The 18,010-nt window shown below is 40.7% G+C and overlaps 1 protein-coding gene across 7 annotated transcripts in view; it reads left to right on the forward strand.

Annotated features, from left to right (window-relative positions):
* Window positions 1-5,581: 5,581 nt before the first annotated feature.
* Window positions 5,582-18,010, forward strand: part of AHCTF1 (AT-hook containing transcription factor 1) — a 94,151-nt gene continuing 81,722 nt past the window's right edge. For 2 of the 7 annotated variants that reach the window (XR_008714854.1, XM_055582060.1), the window contains exon 1: window positions 5,624-5,729. The gene's annotated coding sequence lies outside the window, so the exon portion shown is untranslated. The other 5 variants (XM_055582056.1, XM_055582058.1, XM_055582055.1 and 2 more) reach the window with 5 other exon arrangements.

Here is an 18,010-nt window from a genome sequence, read left to right on the forward strand (position 1 = left end):
AACAAATACATGAAGAAATGATGGGGAACTGAAATAAAATAAAACTATTCTGAAAAATACCACTTGAGAAATACAATTTGGATTCTTAAAGATGCAATTTTGGTTTCATTAAAGTTCTATATTGTTTTCTTCGCTAAATAAGAATTATGCGGTCTGCTAATAAATAATTCACTCCTAAATCCTAAAGATCTTTGACAGTCAAACTTAGTCGCTAAACTTATTTGCAAACTTATTTGGAGAAGAATGCTCTTGGGCATGCTGAACTTTATTCCGGGCATTCCACTGCTGATTTTCCACTTAGGGCACCCCAGTTGACATCTTGTTTTAGTTTTCAGGCATTTCACGGTGAAAAATGAATACCATGCCACCTATGCTTTTCTTTAATCAAATCCAACAAGTCTACTAAAATTTATTAAAATGCCATACAGAGGACCCAAGAAGGAGTAAAGATAGAAAAGGAAAAAGGGGGAAAAAAATCCCCATAGTTTATCATTTAAACCATGTAGAGATATTGTTTCAACTAAAAATTTAAAATGCCTTGAAAACTTACCCAGCACCATGTAAACATCACAGTTAACATAGCACATGCAAATTCAATGGGATTAAAATAAACTTACAAGAAAAAATATGGCTGAGAATCCACCTAAAAAAGAGGCACAAAGCATTTATTAAAATGGGTGACCTATTCCCTCAGTAGGGTATCAGACTTGACTGTTCGCATTTCCATCACTTTTCCAACACCGCAGAGTCAACTTTTAACACGGCTTCCTTAGAGGCAGGAAGCTTCAGGCAAGTGGAAGATTTGTGACTCATGAGCAATACTTACAACACCGTTGACTAAAAGAAGCATAAAAATTACTATGTGCCCCCTATAATTTGGTATAACAATGCTCTAAGGCAAGCATGAGTCTTGAGGAATCAAAGATTGAAAATGAAAAATGCAGTGATTTGTAAGCACATAACCTGTAGCTCATCCAGCAGAATTTCAGGATCCATCACTAATAGTGGTCTTTGGGGTTAAGGAACAGAGAAACCATAACCATGATAGCTTTAATTAAAACATACAGAATTTAAAATAGCTTTAAAAGAGGAAGATGTGAAAGAAAGGGAGAGGTAGAAAGGGAAACAATTTTTAAGAAGAAATTAAATTTCAGTACCATGTTTATGCAAATATTACTAGTGTTCATTGGAAGAAAATCTATGACTTTTGGGGGGTACCATTCATGAAAAACAATTTTTTTCAAGTGCACAAAGACTATATTTTAAAGAAAGAAAATATTTACATTGCTTTTCTTTACAACTATAGATTTGATTTGATGTCTACTTTTTTAAACAAAAGAAAATCCATCCCAAAATCATTTGACAAATCTGTTTCCCCCTTCCTTAGAACAAGATGTTTAACCTAGAAAATCTGTAGGGTCCTTTTTGATCAAAATATTGTATATATTTTGCTTTTGGAATGGTGAAATCAATAAATATATAGTCATTCACTAAATAATTATTTTTGCATTTATTTAGATGCTGGTCACTATTCCATCACTGGAAATATAGTAGGAAACACGGAAAATGTGACTCTTCATCACCAATCTTATTGTCAATTGGAAAAATCAAGGTTGGGGTTCAGTTCAGTTCAGTTGCTCAGTCGTGTCCGACTCTTTGCGACCCCATGAATCGCAGCACGCCAGGCCTCCCTGTCCATCACCAACTCCTGGAGTTCACTCAGACTCACGTCCATCGAGTCGGTGATGCCATCCAGCCATCTCATCCTCTGTGGTCCCTTTCTCCTCCTGCCCCCAATCCCTCCCAGCATCAGAGTCTTTTCCAATGAGTCAACTCTTCGCATGAGGTGGCCAAACTTCTGGAGTTTCAACTTTAGCATCATTCCTTCCAAAGAAATCCCAGGGCTGATCTCCTTCAGAATGGACTGGTTGGATCTCCTTGCAGTCCAAGGGACTCTCAAGAGTCTTCTCTAACACCACAGTTCCAAAGCATCAATTCTTCGGCGCTCAGCCTTCCTCACAGTCCAACTCTCAAATCCATACGTGTCCACAGGAAAAACCATAGTCTTGACTAGACGAACCTTTGTTCACAAAGGAATGTCTCTGCTTTTGAATATGCTATCTAGGTTGGTCATAACTTTCCTTCCAAGGAGTAAGCATCTTTTAATTTCATGGCTGCAGTCACCATCTGCAGTGATTTTGGAGCCCCCCAAAATAAAGTCTGACACTGTTTCCACTCTTTCCCCATCTATTTCCCATGAAGTAATGGGACCAGATGCCATGATCTTAGTTTTCTGAATGTTGAGCTTTAAGCCAACTTTTTCACTCTCCACTTTCACTTTCATCAAGAGGCTTTTGAGTTCCTCTTCACTTTCTGCCATAAGGGTGGTGTCATCTGCATATCTGAGGTTACTGATATTTCCCCTGGCAATCTTGATTCCAGCTTGTGTTTCTTCCAGTCCAGTGTTTCTCATGATGTACTCTGCATGTAAGTTAAATAAGCAGGGTGACAATATACAGCCTTGACGTACCCCCTTTCCTATTTGGAACCAGTACTGCTTGCTATAACCAACAATCTCCACAAAAATGATGAAAACATAGCTATCAGGACAGAGGCATTGCCACTGTCTGAGACAGACAAGCTCCATTTTGTTGTTGCTGCTAAAATATCATGGTTTTTTTTTCCCTATTACTTTGCAAAACAAACGAGTTCTAATTCCGAGCACTTCAAAGAGGTTCTAAGTTCTCTGAGATCACATGGCTGTCTGTTCCTACCAGGGTGCTGGATTGGTAGTGAAATAGCTCTTGAATAAAACATTCCAAATGGAAGCGTCCACACTAGTTATTACCATTTTCTAAGACTTTTACCAAAATAACTAACAACTGATCATATAGATAGAAAGGGAATGAAGTTTTGAGTGGGGCATATACTTCCCTCTAATCTTTGCAACAGCTCTGAAAGGAAAATAAGTAACAGCCTTTCTTTTCAGGTGAGAAAACAGGCCGAGAGAGTGAAGAAATTCCATTAAAGTCATGTTTCAAGAAAGTAGTGAAATGGATTAAAACTTGAGTTTGTCCAGTTTCAAATAACCATGTTCTTTCCACTACACAGTGCTTCCTCCAGTAAGAGGAAGCTTGGAAGCCGTGTTTACCAGTCCATTCTGTGGAACACTGATGAGACAAAATGTTCCATAAGCATAGATGAACTCATGCCACAGTCAAGTAACTTTGGGAAATGCTGAACATATTAAAGACAGTGAGGTATTATGTAAAAGAAATGTTTAATTTTATTTTATCTTTTCCTCAAACTCATCTGACTACCAAACCCAGGTTTTTGTTACATTTTAATACTTATTAGCATCTCTTGAAACTAAAACAATTTGGCATGTGCTTTTTCCTTTAACTTTTTGGTTGAGGCTCAGGGCGTGTGGGATTTTAGTTCCGTGACCAGGGATTGAACCCCTGCCCCCTGCATTGAAAGTGTGAAGTCTTAATCACACTTTAAGGGGAGTCCAGGGAAGTCCTTGGCATATGGTTAAATGACCGAAAAGAGAAAAGATGAATGAATGAGACCTTTAAAGTAGAAATTCAGTTTACAAAGCAATTGAAATAAAAAAGCTAATAGTTATGAGGGAAGCATTTGAAAAAAGTATAAGATCCAGTCTGTTTTCAGTGTAGCTGAGAGATGGGGGCATTGGGTGGATGGATGGAGTCAGAGACAAAAGGGGAAACAGATATAAAATAATACACACAGCATATTTTCAGCACAAGTTTTTAGTGATTAATATGGGCTGAAGTTGGGAAGATTTTGTGAGGAAAGAGTCTTAGCTGGACCATTTTCAGTGGAAGATACTGAGAAGCAGAAACATGTTTGCAGCAAAGTGAAGAAAAGATTCTCAGGAACTATGCAGGGAAATAAAACAGGACAGGTAGGATTGGTCCAGATGACAGACAACTGTACAGAAACCATACCAGCATTCTGTCAGTAATTATGGAAAGAAAGATTAAAATCTGAAGGATAGTTTTAGAAACTCAGTTTGGATAAGTTACGATGATTTTGAATTTTACAACTGGTAACAAATGCTTGTCTAAGGAATCCATTGAACCTCTAAGTCATCCTTGCTCTACCAGCATTCTGGAGTTGAGAATCTTCCTCTTCAGATTACAGAGAAGTACAACATCTATGAATTGAGGATAGAATGGTGCCACGGAAAGGAAGAATAAAATGGAGAGCAAGGCAAGGTCATGAATTCGCACATCTGACTGCAGAGCAGTTTCTGTTTGAAGAAGTCTATTTAAAATAGTTAAGACAAACAATTAAAAACCTCTTTAACTTTTTCTCTGCCACAACTTAGCCAGTACCTTTTGTAAACCACTATGTTTCTGAGGGTCCAGTGGGTAAAGAATCTGCCTGTAATGCTGGAGACCTGGGTTCCATTCCTGGGTGGGGAAGATCCCCTGCAGGAGGGCACAGCAACCCACTCCTGCCTGGCCGGGTGCAGTTTATAGGGTCGCAGAGTCGGACACGACTGAAGCGACTTACTTAGCACACACGCCCGTTACTTTTAGAGATCGCTGTCAATAAAGAGACAAAAATATGCGGAAAAAAGAATATTACATTTTTAAAAGACAAACTTTGACAAAAATCATATGGGAAAGGATAACAGAAAAGGATAAACTTTCCTGATTAAAACAAAAGTGGCTTGCTAGAATCCTACCCCTATCTCCCGTTTTATTATTTTTCTTATTTATTATTTTCACTTTCATTATGGTTATATTCCACATGTTTGTTTGAAAAGTGTGTGGTGCTGGGATTAACGTCAAAGATCCTGTGTGCTTAGTCACTAAGTCGTGTCCAACTCTTCTGCAACCCCCATAGACTGTAGCCCACCATGTAGTTCCTGTCCATGGGATTTCCCAGGCAAGAATACTGGAGGAGGTTGTCGTTTCCTTCTCCAGGGGATCTTCCCAACTCAGGGATCCAACCCGTCCCTCCTGCATTGCAGGCGGATTCTTTGCCACTGAGACACCAGGGAAGCCCGTCAACTTCAAAGATATTAACCATAAATAAAAGAAATTCCACAATGAAACCCCAGGGTGACCAAATATGCAACACTGATTTGGGGTAAAATTTTGATTTAGAAGATTACACTAGATCTCGTGAGCACCTTTGGCCACGAAAGCACGCTGGCATATTAAAAAATATAGAAGAGGGGGAAAGAAGCTTTCCCCCAAAGTCAGGTGCCCGCTTTCGGCACAGAAAGTCGGAGCAGGGATTATGAAAAACACCGAAGGCAAAGATTATCACTCGGCCGCCAGCAAGCGGAGCCAGAAGATAATGTGGCGACTCGCCCGCCACAGAAGACTCTGGGAGGGATCGTGAGGCGGGCCCTACCTCGGGTACAGACTACCACTCCCAAGTCCGCCCTGGGCTCAAGGGCTGGGCGGCCAAAGAGGCTTAACGCGCAAGGCATTATGGGACTCGTAGTCTTTGTTACCTTTAGTTCTTTGGAGGCGGGGAGCTCCTGTTTTATGTAAATACCCGGTCCTTCCAGACCCTGCTCCCTTTCCTCCCTTTCCCTCCCTCTACGTTCTTTCGCCGAGAGTTTGAAATTCCCGCAGAGCAGGCGCCCGAGGCCGGAACCCTCGCGAGAACTCAGGTCTCCGCGCCGCGATCTCCTGTCTCCCACCTCCACCCCCCTCTTCCCCGTCCCTCCCCTTCCCTCCCCGGTGAGTGGGACTCCGTGTGTCTGCCGGGGGTAATGCGCAAAGCCGGGCCTGCGCTGCCGGAGCAGAGGAGTCAGAGGCAGAGTCGCGTGGGGAAGGACCCGGAACCGCGGCGCAGGCAGTGGCTGCGTTTTACGCGCTGAGCGGTCGGCCGGTCTGCAGCCAGCGAAGGCGCTCGCGGGGTGGGGGGTGTGTGGATCTGAGCTGGCCCGGGCGGTCGCAGGCGGAGGCCCGCGAAGAGGCAAGCGGCTTCCGCGGGGCGGAGGTGAGCGCGCCCTGCCGGTGGCGGCCGTGTCTCCCGGGAGATGCTGTGACGGACTCGCGCGGGAGGAGCTCGCGCCTCGCCTCGCGCGCCCCACTGGACTCTGCGGCCGCGGCGGCTCGGTCACCCGCCCTTCTCTGGTAGGGGGAAGGGAAGCAGGGGGTTGGGCCGGGGTGGCAGAGGGTGGGTCGGCGCGGCCTGGGCCCGGAGCCGCGGCCCGGCTTCTCCCTCCGCGCCTGGCCCGTCGGGCCCTCCTCGCGCCGGGCCTAGGCCATGCTTATGGCCGTTCAGCGCGCTGCTGCGGCCGGGCTCGCGGAGCCGGCGCGAGGGAACGAAGGCGGGCGTTGGCGGGTGCGGCACGCTCTAGGGCTCCGGGAGTTTGTTATATAACCTCCTTCTCTGCCGAGCGGCGGCACATGGCGGCGGAGAGGCGCCTCGGGGTCCAACCCCCGCGCCTAACGCGCCGGCAGCTCGGTCCTCACTCTGTCCGGGCGGGCCTGGACCGCGGCGCCTCTTCCCCACGGTCTTCCGATGCGGTTGAGACCTTGGCGAGCTTCTCCCCTGGGCATCCTGCTGGTACTTTGGATCTCTGTTCCGTTGATGGGTGCTCCGCATGCTGCCGGGCATGGCTATGATGAGTCTCGGGCGGAGAAGTTTGACCGGTGATTTGAAAAGTGCAGTGAATTGGTCCGATAAAGGGGATTCAAAATAACTGTACATCTTGGAGTGGCTATTAATTTGCCTTGCCTTGTGCCACCTGGAAACTTGAGGACGATGACTTTTGTTACTCGTTGACTTGTTTTTTCGGGGGACGTGGGGAAGTTAATTTGTTCTCATAAGCCAGCGAGGTTCAAACTAGACGTCATTATGTTTTTTCAGATAGGCAGTTTGAGAACGTAATTGATAAGAACCTGGGTCCTTTAGAATAAAATACAGGTCTCTTGGAAATATTACTTCAGTTTATCCTTAAAATTAAAGAGACAGTAGATTTTAAGAACTTTCTTTTAGTGCTCTTTCATTGATTGAGTCTGGGAGGAGAGAAGAAATTAGGATCGATTTACTGATTTTGGAGGATTTGACTATGGATGACAAGCCCAGCTCAAGTTAATGTCTTGAGGGATGCTCGTGTGTTAAATATCTCAATGGGAAGCCTGCATTCTCGCCGTGCTGTAGTTTTTGATTCTGATTTTTCAATAACCTGGTTCCAAAATGTCACCAAACGCAAACAGGAATAATAATTATTTTTTTAAATTTCAAAGATTGTTATACAGCAGTTTTGGGATGGACATATATTTATTTTTAATTTTAAGGAATAAAGACTTGTTTCTTTCCTAACTTTAAAAAATTTCCGGAGATTTTTCACTTTTTTCTTCAGAATAGAGTTTCATTTCCCTTGCTGAGGTCATCGGTCTCAACAATAAATCTTGTCTACTGTCCACCCTCAACTCTTCACAGATGTATGCTTCAGCTATTCCAGAATCATCCCCAGCCCTGGGCCCGTTTTCTTGAAGATGTGCTTTGATGTGCCTTTGCCCCTGTCCTTCAGCCTGGAGTGCCATCTCTGCCTTTTCAAAGTTGTGTGCTCAGTCACTTCAGCCCGTGTCCAACTCTTTGTGACCCCCATAGACTGGGACCTGCCAGGTTCCTCTGTCCATGGGACTCTCCAGGCCAGAATACTGGAGTGGATTATCATTTCCTCCTCCAGGGGCTCTTCCTAACCCAGGCATCGAACCAGGAGTTATGTCTTATGTCTCCTGCATTGGCACTAGGGCCATTTTCAGCTTTCAAATCCTCCTTAGCTTAAATGCCATCTTTTCTATATACTTTCATTTCTGTGTATCCCACTTCTTTCCTGGGATCTCACCGAGTATATACCTTTATTGCAGCATTTATTTTCTTGGTTTATTATGTATCGCCTAGAATGTAAACTCCTTGAGGTCAGGAAGTAGGTCATCTTTGTGCCTTTGTATTGCCTCCCTAACGCAGTGTTTTAAAAGTAGTTGATGTCTGATAATTGTTTAAGTTTGAAAGAACAACTACTAAAAGACTGGAAGTTTCTGGGTCCATGGATAGTTTACATTTATATCGTAATTTTTAGTCTTTTTTAAAAAGTAAAAATGCATGCAGAATGTTTTGTAGAAATGTTTGCTCAGTATATGCTGCAATACAGTTATTGAACAACTAGTTTAGAGTTTTATTTTCTGTGGTGGAGTTCAGGAGCTTTCTAGGATGAGTGTATTTCACACAGCTGATTTTTGGTATTGTGTCAGTATCTTTCCCAGTACCTTTGCAGAGTTTGCTTTGCTTCTTAATATTGAAACAATGTATATTTACTTAAAAGTAAGTTAGATCCAATATTGAGTTTCTTCTTTTTAATACACTTTGTTTTTTAAAGCAGTTTTAAGTGGAAGGCACAGAGATTTCCAGTATTTGCTTTCCCTGCTCCAATTCATGCATAAATTTCCCCATTATCAGGATCCCTTGGGAGACTGGAACATTGGTTACAATTGATGAACCTGTATTAACACATCATCACCCAAAGTCCCTAGTTTACCTTACTCTTCACCCTTGTTGGTGTAAATTGTCTGGGTTTGGAAATGTATAATGGCATGTATCTACCATTATAGTATCATTCAGGGTAGTTTTCACCACCCTAGAAATCCTCTGTGCTCCCCTGTATTTCCCTCACTCTCTGTTAACCCCTGGCAACCACTGATCTTTTTGTCTCATAGTTTTACCTTTTTCAGAATTGTCCTATAATTGGAATCAGGCTTCATATTGACTTTCTTCACTTTATAATTAGAATTTAAGCTTTTTCCAAGTCTTTTTCTTTGCTTGATAACTCATTTTCTTTTCAGCACTGCATAATATTCCATTGTTTGGATGTACCACTATTTATCCATTCACCTACTAAAGTACATTTTGATTATTTCCAGGTTTTGGCAATTATTAATAAAAATATCTGTGTGCAGGTTTTTGTGTTTTATATAAGTTTTATCTAACTCCTTTGGGTAAATACCAGGGAGCATGATTGCTGGATCTTAGGGTAAAAATATGTTTAGTTTCGTAAGAAACTGCCCAGTTGTCTTCCAAAATGGCATTGGACCAGTCTGCACTCCCAGCATCAGTGAATGAGAATTCCTGTTACTCCACATTCCCACCAGTGTTGGGTTGTTGTCAGTGATTTTGGTCATTCTACTAAGTATGTAGTGGTACATCATTGTTTGAATATGCATTTTCCTGATGACATAAGATATGGAACATCTTTTCATGTGCCTATTTGCCATCTGTATATCTTCATTAATGAAGTGTCTCTTAATATCTTTGGCCATTTTTAAATTGGGTTGTTTTCTCGTTGGGTTTCAAGAATATTGAGTTTTTTTAATTGATTTTGTTATTCAACATGTCAATTCTTGCCTTGCTAGTATCTTAACATAGTAATTTATGACATGTTTAGGACCTGTTGTAAGGCATTGTGACCCTCTGGAATTCACAGGAATAAGATACGATTTTTGCTTTTTGGGAATTTATAGTGTTCTGGGGAAGACTGACAAATACAAATAGTGGATTTCAAAAATCATTTTTAAGATTGTTAACATAAATGTGGAAAGGAATGAGCTCAGAAATAAGATTAAATAGGAAAGGATTGATTTACCCAGATCACAATGGGAATGTAGTCCTTAAATGATGTGTGGGGCTTTGGAAGATGGAGATGGAGGAAGGACCCGCATAAACAGAAGAATAAATATGCTAGTGAAGGAAGGGCCTTGGGGAGACAAACCTGTGAAGACAGGCTGACACTGCCAGATTGTGGAGGACTTTGATTACCTGTGGCTGAAGATGTCAGTCTTTATATGCAGTAGAGGAGTCATTGGAGGTTTTTGAGAAGGGAATGACAATCCATCTGTGCTTTATCAAGAAAATAAACAAAATTTTCATTGACATTAGGTACAGTGTTCCTGCTCTGCTTGTCTAGAACTTGGAAGTTGAAAGTTTGTAAAGTACTCTTTAGAGGTTGGCAATATTATGTCATCAAGGCTAGGACTCTACCTAATTTTGTACAGTACTAAACATAGCTGCTTGATGTGTTTTTGTGAAGATATATATATAGATAGATATACATATAGACATAGATGTCTTTGTATAAGATGTTCTTTCTAATATACTTTTTAGAAGTTCTCTTTAGTGTGCTTAAAATGTTAAAAATTCACACTGTAAATTCAGTATCTGAAAGGTCCTGAAGCCAAAATCAGTTTTTTCCCTGTATTTTCAAAATGCTTGTGTGCTCCGTTGTGTCCGACTCTTTCAACTCCGGGGACTGTAGCCTGCCAGGCTCCTCTGTCCATGGAATTTTCCAGGCAAGAATGCTGGAGTGGGTTGTCATTCACTTTTCCAGGGAATCTTCCCAACCCAGGGATTGAACCCAAGTCTCCTGTATCTCCTGTGTTACAGGTTGATTCTTTACCACTGAGCCATTGTAGAAACCTATCACCGATTCAAAGGCTAACTTCTAAATTTGGAAAACTTTTTCTTTCAGTGAACGTTTATTTGAACTCCTTTTGTGTCACAATTGGCCACTTTGTTGTCAGGAAATGACCCTCTTTATTCCTGATAATATTTTTTGCTCTGAATTCTACTTTGGTGTTAATAAGTTGCTTCTGTTTTTTTTCATTAATGTTAGCATGATACATCTTCCGTTATTTACTTTTAACCTATCTAGGCTTTTTATTTAAACTTGGTCTTATTTTTTTTAATCCAATCTGACTGATCTTTGCTTTTTAACTAGAATATTAATGTCATTTTGTTAATGTAACTAGTGATGTAATATGGTTAGGTTTCAGTCTACCATCTTCCTTTTTTTTTTTGTCTCATTTTTCTTTTCTTTTTTTAATACATTGGCATATAGTTGATTGCTTCCCTGGTGGCTCAGACGGTAAAGAATCTGCCTGCTATGCAGGAGACCTGAGTTCGATCCCTGGGTAGGGAAAATCACCTGGAGAAGGGAATGGCTTACCACTCCAGTATTCTGGCATGGAGAATTCCATGGACAGAGGAGCCTGGCAGACGAGTCCATGGGGTCGCAAAGAGTCGGACAGGACTGAGCGACTTTCACTCACTCATAGTTGATTAACAGTGTTGTGTTAGTTTCAGGTGTGTAGCACAGTGATTCAGTTACACATGTGTCTATTTCAGATTCTTTTCCCACTTAGCCATTTGTTCTTTCTCTTTTTATGTTATCTTTTGGATTTTACTTTTATAATGATATTTTGTCTTTCATTGGCTTATACTTATTTCCGTGTGTGTGTGTGTGTGTGTGTGTGTATAGTGGTTATTTTAAGGTTTCTAGTGTACATCTTTAAATGATTATAGTCTGTCTTTAATCAACATAGTATTTATAGTATAAGAACCTTGTAGCAACATGTTCCTCTCTAGGCCTTTCTGCTGTTTTGTCGTTTGTCTCCCTTGTATTATAAATATGTTATGAACTCCTGCTTTAAATAGATGATTGTCTTTTTTTTTGACGATTGCCTTTTAGATGATTGTCTTTTGTTTTCTTTTTTGATGATTGTCTTTTAAAGAGATTTAAAAATAAGGAAGAAAAGTGTTTTGACCGTTTTTGGCGGTCTGTATTTTTTTACGTAGATACAGGTTTCTGTCTGGCAGCATTTTGCTTCTGCCTGAAAGAATTCTTTTAACATTCCTTGTGGTGCAGATCTGCTGGTGATGATCTCCTCAATGCTCCTATGTCCGAAAGGTCTTTATTTTGCCTTCATTTTTAAAAGATAGTTTCACTGGATATAGAATTCTAGGTTCACAACTTGCTTTTTTCACAACTTAAAATACATTACTCCACTGTCCTTCCTTGTGATGTTTTCAGTGAGACTTCTTTGAATTATCTTTGTTCCTCTGCAGTGTGCTACTTTAAGATTTTTTTCTTTGTCCCCTGATTAGGAAGTATCTTGGTGGAGTTTCCTCATGTTTCACATGCTGGAGGTTTACTGACCTTTTTAATTTGTTGCTTTGTTCAGTTTCTCAGTCATGTCCGACTCTTTGTGAACCCCATGGACTGCAGCATGCCAGGCTTTCCTGTCCATCACCAACTCCCGGAGTTTGCTCAAACTCATGTCCATCGAGTCAATGAATTCCATCCAAACATCTAGTCCTCTGTCGTCCCCTTCTCCTGCCTTCAATCTTTCCCAGCATCAGGGTCTTTTCTAATGAGTCAGTTGTTTGCATCAGGTGGCCAGAATATTGCAGCTTCAGCTTCAGCATCAGCCTTCCAATGAATATTCAGGACTGATTTCCTTTAGGATTGACTGGTTTGATCTTGCAGTCCACAGGACTCTCAAGAGTCTTTTCCAACACCACAGTTCAAAAGCATCAATTCTTTGGCGCTCAGCTTTCTGTATGGTCCAACGCTCACATCCATACATGACTACTGGAAAAAAGCATAGCTTTAACTAGATGGACTTTGTTGGCAAAGTAATGTCTTTGCTTTTTAATATGCTGTGTAGGTTTGTCATAGCTTTTCTTTCAAGGAGCAAGCTTTCCTTCTGCAGTGATTTTGGAGCCCAAGAAAATGAAGTCTGTCACTGTTTCCATTGTTTCCCTATCTGCTTGCCATGAAGTGATGGGACCGGATGCCATAATCTTAGTTTTCTGAATGTTGAGTTTTAAGCCAGCTTTTTCAGTGTCCTCTTTAATTTTCATCAAGAGGCTCTTTAGTTCCTTTTTGCTTTCTGCCATAAGAGTGGTGTCATTTCCATATCTGAGGTTGTTGCTATTTCTCCCTGCAATTTTGTTTCCAGCTTGTGCTTCATCCAGCCCGGCAGTTCACATGATGTACCCTGTATGTGAGTTAAATAATCAGGGTGACAGTATACAACCTTGATGTACTCCTTTTCCAATTTGGAACCAGTCTGTTATTCCATGTCTGGTTCTAACTTTTGCATCTTGACCTGCATACAGATTTCTCAGGAGGCAGGTAAGGTAAGGCAGATAATTCTCATCTCTTTAAGAATTATCCACAGTTTATTGTGATCCACACAGTCAAAGGCTTTGGTGTAGTCAATAAAGCAGAAGTAGATGTTTTTCTGAAACTCTCTTGCTTTTTCCATGATCCAGTGGATGTTGGCAATTTGATCTCTGGGTCCTCTGGCTTTTCTAAATCCAGCTTGAACATCTGGAAGTTCATGGATCATGTACCGTTGAAGCCTGGCTTGGAGAATTTTGAGCATCACTTGGTTAGCGTGTGAGATTGGCGCAACTGTGTGGTAGTTTGAGCATTCTTTGGCATTGCCTTTCTTTGGGATTGGAATGAAAACTGACCTTTTCCAGTCCTGTGGCCACTGATGAGTTTTTCAAATTTGTTGTCATATTGAGTGAAGCACTTTCACCATCTTTTAGGATTTGAAATAGCTCAATTGGAATTCCATCACCTCCACGAGCTTTGTTTGTAGTGATGCTTCCTAAGGCCCACTTGACTTTGCATTCCAGGATGTCTGGCTCTAGGTGAGCATACCATTGTGGTTATCTTGATCATTAAGATCTGTTTTGGATAGTTCTTCTGTGTATTCTTGCCACCTCTTAATATCTTCTGCTTCTGTTAGGTCCATACTGTTTCTGTCCTTTATTGTGCGCATCTTTGCATGAAATATTCTGTTGGTATCTCTGATTTTCTTGAAGAGAATTCTGCTGCTGCTGCTAAGTCACGTCAGTTGTGTCCGACTCTGTGCGACCCCCATAGACGGCAGCCCACCAGGCTCCTCCGTCCCTGGGATTCTCCAGGCAAGAACACTGGAGTAGGTTGCCATTTCCTTCTCCAATGCATGAAAGTAAAGTTGCTCAGTCTTGTCCAACTCCCAGCGATCCCATGGACTGCAGCCTACTAGGCTCCTCCATCCATGGGAGTTTCCAGGCAAGAGTACTGGAGTGGGTTGCCAGTGACTTCTCTGTGAAAAGAGCTCTAGTCTTTCCCATTCTTTTGTTTTCCTCTCTTTCTTTGCATTGATCACCAAGGAAGGCTTTCTTATCTCTCCTTGCTATTCTTTGGAACTCTTCATTCAGATGGGTATATCTTTCCTTTTCTCCTTTGCCTTTTGCATCTCTTCTTTTCTTAGCTATCTGTAAAGCCTCCTCAGACAAACATTTTGCCTTTTTGCATTTTTTTTCCTTGGGGATGGTCTTGATCACCACCTCCTATATGGTGTCATGAACCTCCGTCCGTAGTTCTTCAGGCACTCTGTCTATCAGATCTAGTCCCTTGAATGTATTTGTCACTTCCACTGTATAAGGGATTTGATTTAGGTCATACCTGAATGTTCTAGTGGTTTTCCTTACTTTCTTCAATTTAAGTCTGAATTTTGCAATAAGAAGTTCATGATCTGAGCCACAGTCTTGTTTCTGCTGACACTATATAGCTTGTCCATCTTCAGCTGCAAATAATATGATCAATCTGATTTCAGTATTGACCATTTGGTGATGTCTGTGTGTAGAGTTGTCTCTTGTGTTGTTCGGAGAGGGTGTTTGCTATGACCAGTGAGTTCTCTTGGCAAAACTCTGTTAGCCTTTGCCCTGCTCCATTTTGTACTCCAAGGCCAAACCTGCCTGTTACTCCAGGTATCTCTTGACTTAATGCTTTTGCATTCCAGTCTCCTATGATATAAAGGGCATCTTTTTTTCTTGCTAGTTCTAGATGGTTTTGTAGGTCATGGGTTTGATCAAATTGAGGAAGAGTTTGGCCATTAGTTTTCCAGGTATTTCTGTCTTCTCCCTTTGGAGATTCCTAATACATGTATTAGGTCACTCAGATTGTCTCATAGCTTACTGATGCTCTCTCCTTTCTCTCCTCACCCCAGTCTTTTTTCCTTACTGTGCTTCATTTTAGTTTCCACTATGGGTGTTTAAGTTAACTAATACTTTCTGTGTCTAATCTGTTAATCCTATCCAGTGTATTTTCTCATTGCTAGAAATTTGATTTAGACTTTTGATATCTTCCACATCTTTTCTTAATGTGTTCATGCTTTGCTCTATCTTGTTGGATGTAGGGACTCTAGCTAGAATAACTAACTGATTTACGTTTCTTATCCAGTAATTCTAACTTCTGTGTGATTTCTAGGTCTGTTTCGATCCCCCCCCGCCCCCCCCCGCCCCCCCCCCACTAAAGGGGGAAAGGGTCGTATTTTGCTGTTTCTTTGGATGTCTGCCATTTTTCAATTGGCAGACACTGAGAATTGTATTTTCCTGAGTACTGGATATTTTTGCAGTCATTGATATATTCTTGAGCTTTGGGGATGCAGCTGAGTTTCTCGGAAACAGTTTTATTCTTTTGAGGCTTGCTTGTTTTAAACCAAAACAGCCTTTAAACAGGGCCTAATATTTCTCCCCGCTACTGAAGCAGTCAATACCTTTCTGAGTACTCTACTCAGTGCCCATGTGTTAATTTTTTTTTCCCCACTCTGGAGTTATACCTGGGCCTGTGGACATTTTGTGGATCATTTCCAGTGTCTCTGGATCATTTCCTTGGTCTCTGGTACTTTCCTTCTACGCTTACGCTAGTCATATGAAGATTCAGGGGAACCCACTGCAGACCCCTGGAGTTCTTTGTGTGGCCCTTTGTACTACAGTTCCTCTACCCTGTGAATTCTAGCCAGCTTTGGAGTTCTCAACCCTGTTTCAATTCAGGGAGACCCTTGGGCCTCATTTGGGTTCCCTCTCAGCTCAGGACGTAGGACAGTCCTAGAGGTCATCTTGTTTTTCTTCTCTGTGCTACCTATTGTCCTGTTTCTGAACAACTTGTTTTCATATATTTTGTTTCTTTGTTTTTTTAAGGTGGGAGAATATATTGGGAATGGAAATGACAATTCTATTCTTGAATATTATGACTGAGCCGTTTCTTCTACATCATAATACTTTTTTTTTTTAATTCGAAAGAGCATAACAGAAAATACATCTAGCCTGAGAAATGAACATTTATTATATTTCATTTTCAAAAAATTGATTATTTTGCACCTGTAAGATGAGTTTTAGAATCACTTTGTGAAAGTCTTCTAAAAATTCTTTTAGGGTAATGTTGATTGAATTGCAGTGATCATGGAACTTTTTTGCTTAATGGCCATGAACACGTCACTGATTATACTTTGGGTAAAGCTACCCAAAGTGTTTGGAATTTTGAAGGTTTTAGCTCTAGAGAAATGATTTTGGTTTCAAGTTTAATAGGAAAAATGTATTCACTTCAGTTTACCATTGAATTCTTTTAAATCAAGGCTATAAAAGGCCATCAGAGGTGAAATCTCATAACAGAGATTTTAGCCTTTCCTACCTCGGTTCAGTTCAGTCGCTCAGTCGTGTCCTACTCTTTGCAACCCCATGAATCACAGCATGCCAGGCCTCCCTGTCCATCACCAACTCCCGGAGTTCACTCAAACTCACGTCCATTGAGTCGGTGATACCTAAATTTGTGTAAAATTTTCTTTGGCACTAAAATGTTTAGAACAGGGATGTAATCAATTTCTGAAAACATAATCCTTTCAGCATCTAAACTTGAGCCTAGGATGTCATGTAAATATAAGATGTTAATATAAGAGGCTAATGAATGGACAGTACTTTTCACTGACTATATGTTATAGTAATAATAGTTTAATTTATGTTTGATTATACTTTGGATGTGTTTTGGATAAAAAAAATTACACGTTTAATGACTGAGAAATCTCGAACATAACTTATTTTTAGTTTTTTGAGTTAATGCTAACAAATATGTTTTTTGAGGTAGTTGATTAGACTTTTGTCTATGAAATATCATTTATAGCCTGAATAGAAAATTGTAGCTCATGTTTTATGAACTTTCTGAGTAACCTTTTCAAATCTGTTTTTTCTTTTCACATAATTTGGTAGTGGGGCTAAGTACTTGCCAATTATAGAATGACCAGAAAGAACAGGAGACTGGAGATCAAAAGACCAATAGTCTAGTCTTTGACAAAGACTGAATCACTGGGATGCAGAAATTTATTTATTTGTAAAATGAGTGGGTTTCATTGACAGTTTGTATTGCATGGTAAAGGGCGGAAAAATAAACCACTTACTATGTAGTTAGTCAGTATTCTTTGCCCCTTCTAGTGAAACTAGTAGGGTTAAAGTAAGGAAGATTGGAGCTGTCCCCTAAAGAACTTTCTAGTTGGGGATACAAAGAGTCAGTTACAGAGTGCGATAAGTGCTGTCCCTGATAGGGCAAGTACCAGGTTCATCAGGAACAAACAGAATTGTAACTTAACCTGGACAAGGAAAGTTTTCTTTGTTTTTTTGAAGAATCATTGTTTTAACTAAGTCCTCAAAATTTCTGCGTAGTGATGGAATCATTAACCCAGAGAAGAAACAGAAGAATAGAAACAAATCTGTAGAGAGGACGGAAAAAGATTGTTTCATTTTGGAAATGTTGGCTTTGAGGTATCATGGTAGCAGCGACATAGGGAATGGTTAGTCATGTCTGTCACTTTGGAAGGAATGTGGTGTTGCTATCTTACAATATTTGAAGCCTGGATTTCTTTCTTGTGATGATCTGATGATGAGATAGAGGATATATAGCATGGCATTTTCTTTTTTTAAGAAGAGTGATATTTTATTAATTTTTATTGTTCTCTGCTCAGTCTTAGTGATGGCACTCGGGATCTTCAGTCTTTGGTTGCGGCTTGTGGAATATAGTTCCCAGACCAGGAATCTTTAACTTGGGCCCTCTGCATTGGGAGCTCGGGGTCTCTCTGCCACTGGACCACCAGGGAAGTCCCAAAATGGCATTTTCTTGATTGTTAAGTGAATATTAATATTAGTTTGATTGGCACCTTCTTCCCATCTTAGGTTATATAAATATTGCCTGTATTTTCAAAGTTTTGTTTTTATTTTAGATTTTTTTAATTCTTTAATTATTGATTTTATAAAAATGAAAGACATTAAAAAAAATTGAAGCCATATCAAAACTTATAAAGAGAAGAACAAATCACCTCAAAGTAAATGTGCTGCTGCTGCTGCT

This window comes from Bubalus kerabau, chromosome 5, assembly GCF_029407905.1.
Source record: "Bubalus kerabau isolate K-KA32 ecotype Philippines breed swamp buffalo chromosome 5, PCC_UOA_SB_1v2, whole genome shotgun sequence".
NCBI lineage: Eukaryota > Metazoa > Chordata > Mammalia > Artiodactyla > Bovidae > Bubalus > Bubalus kerabau.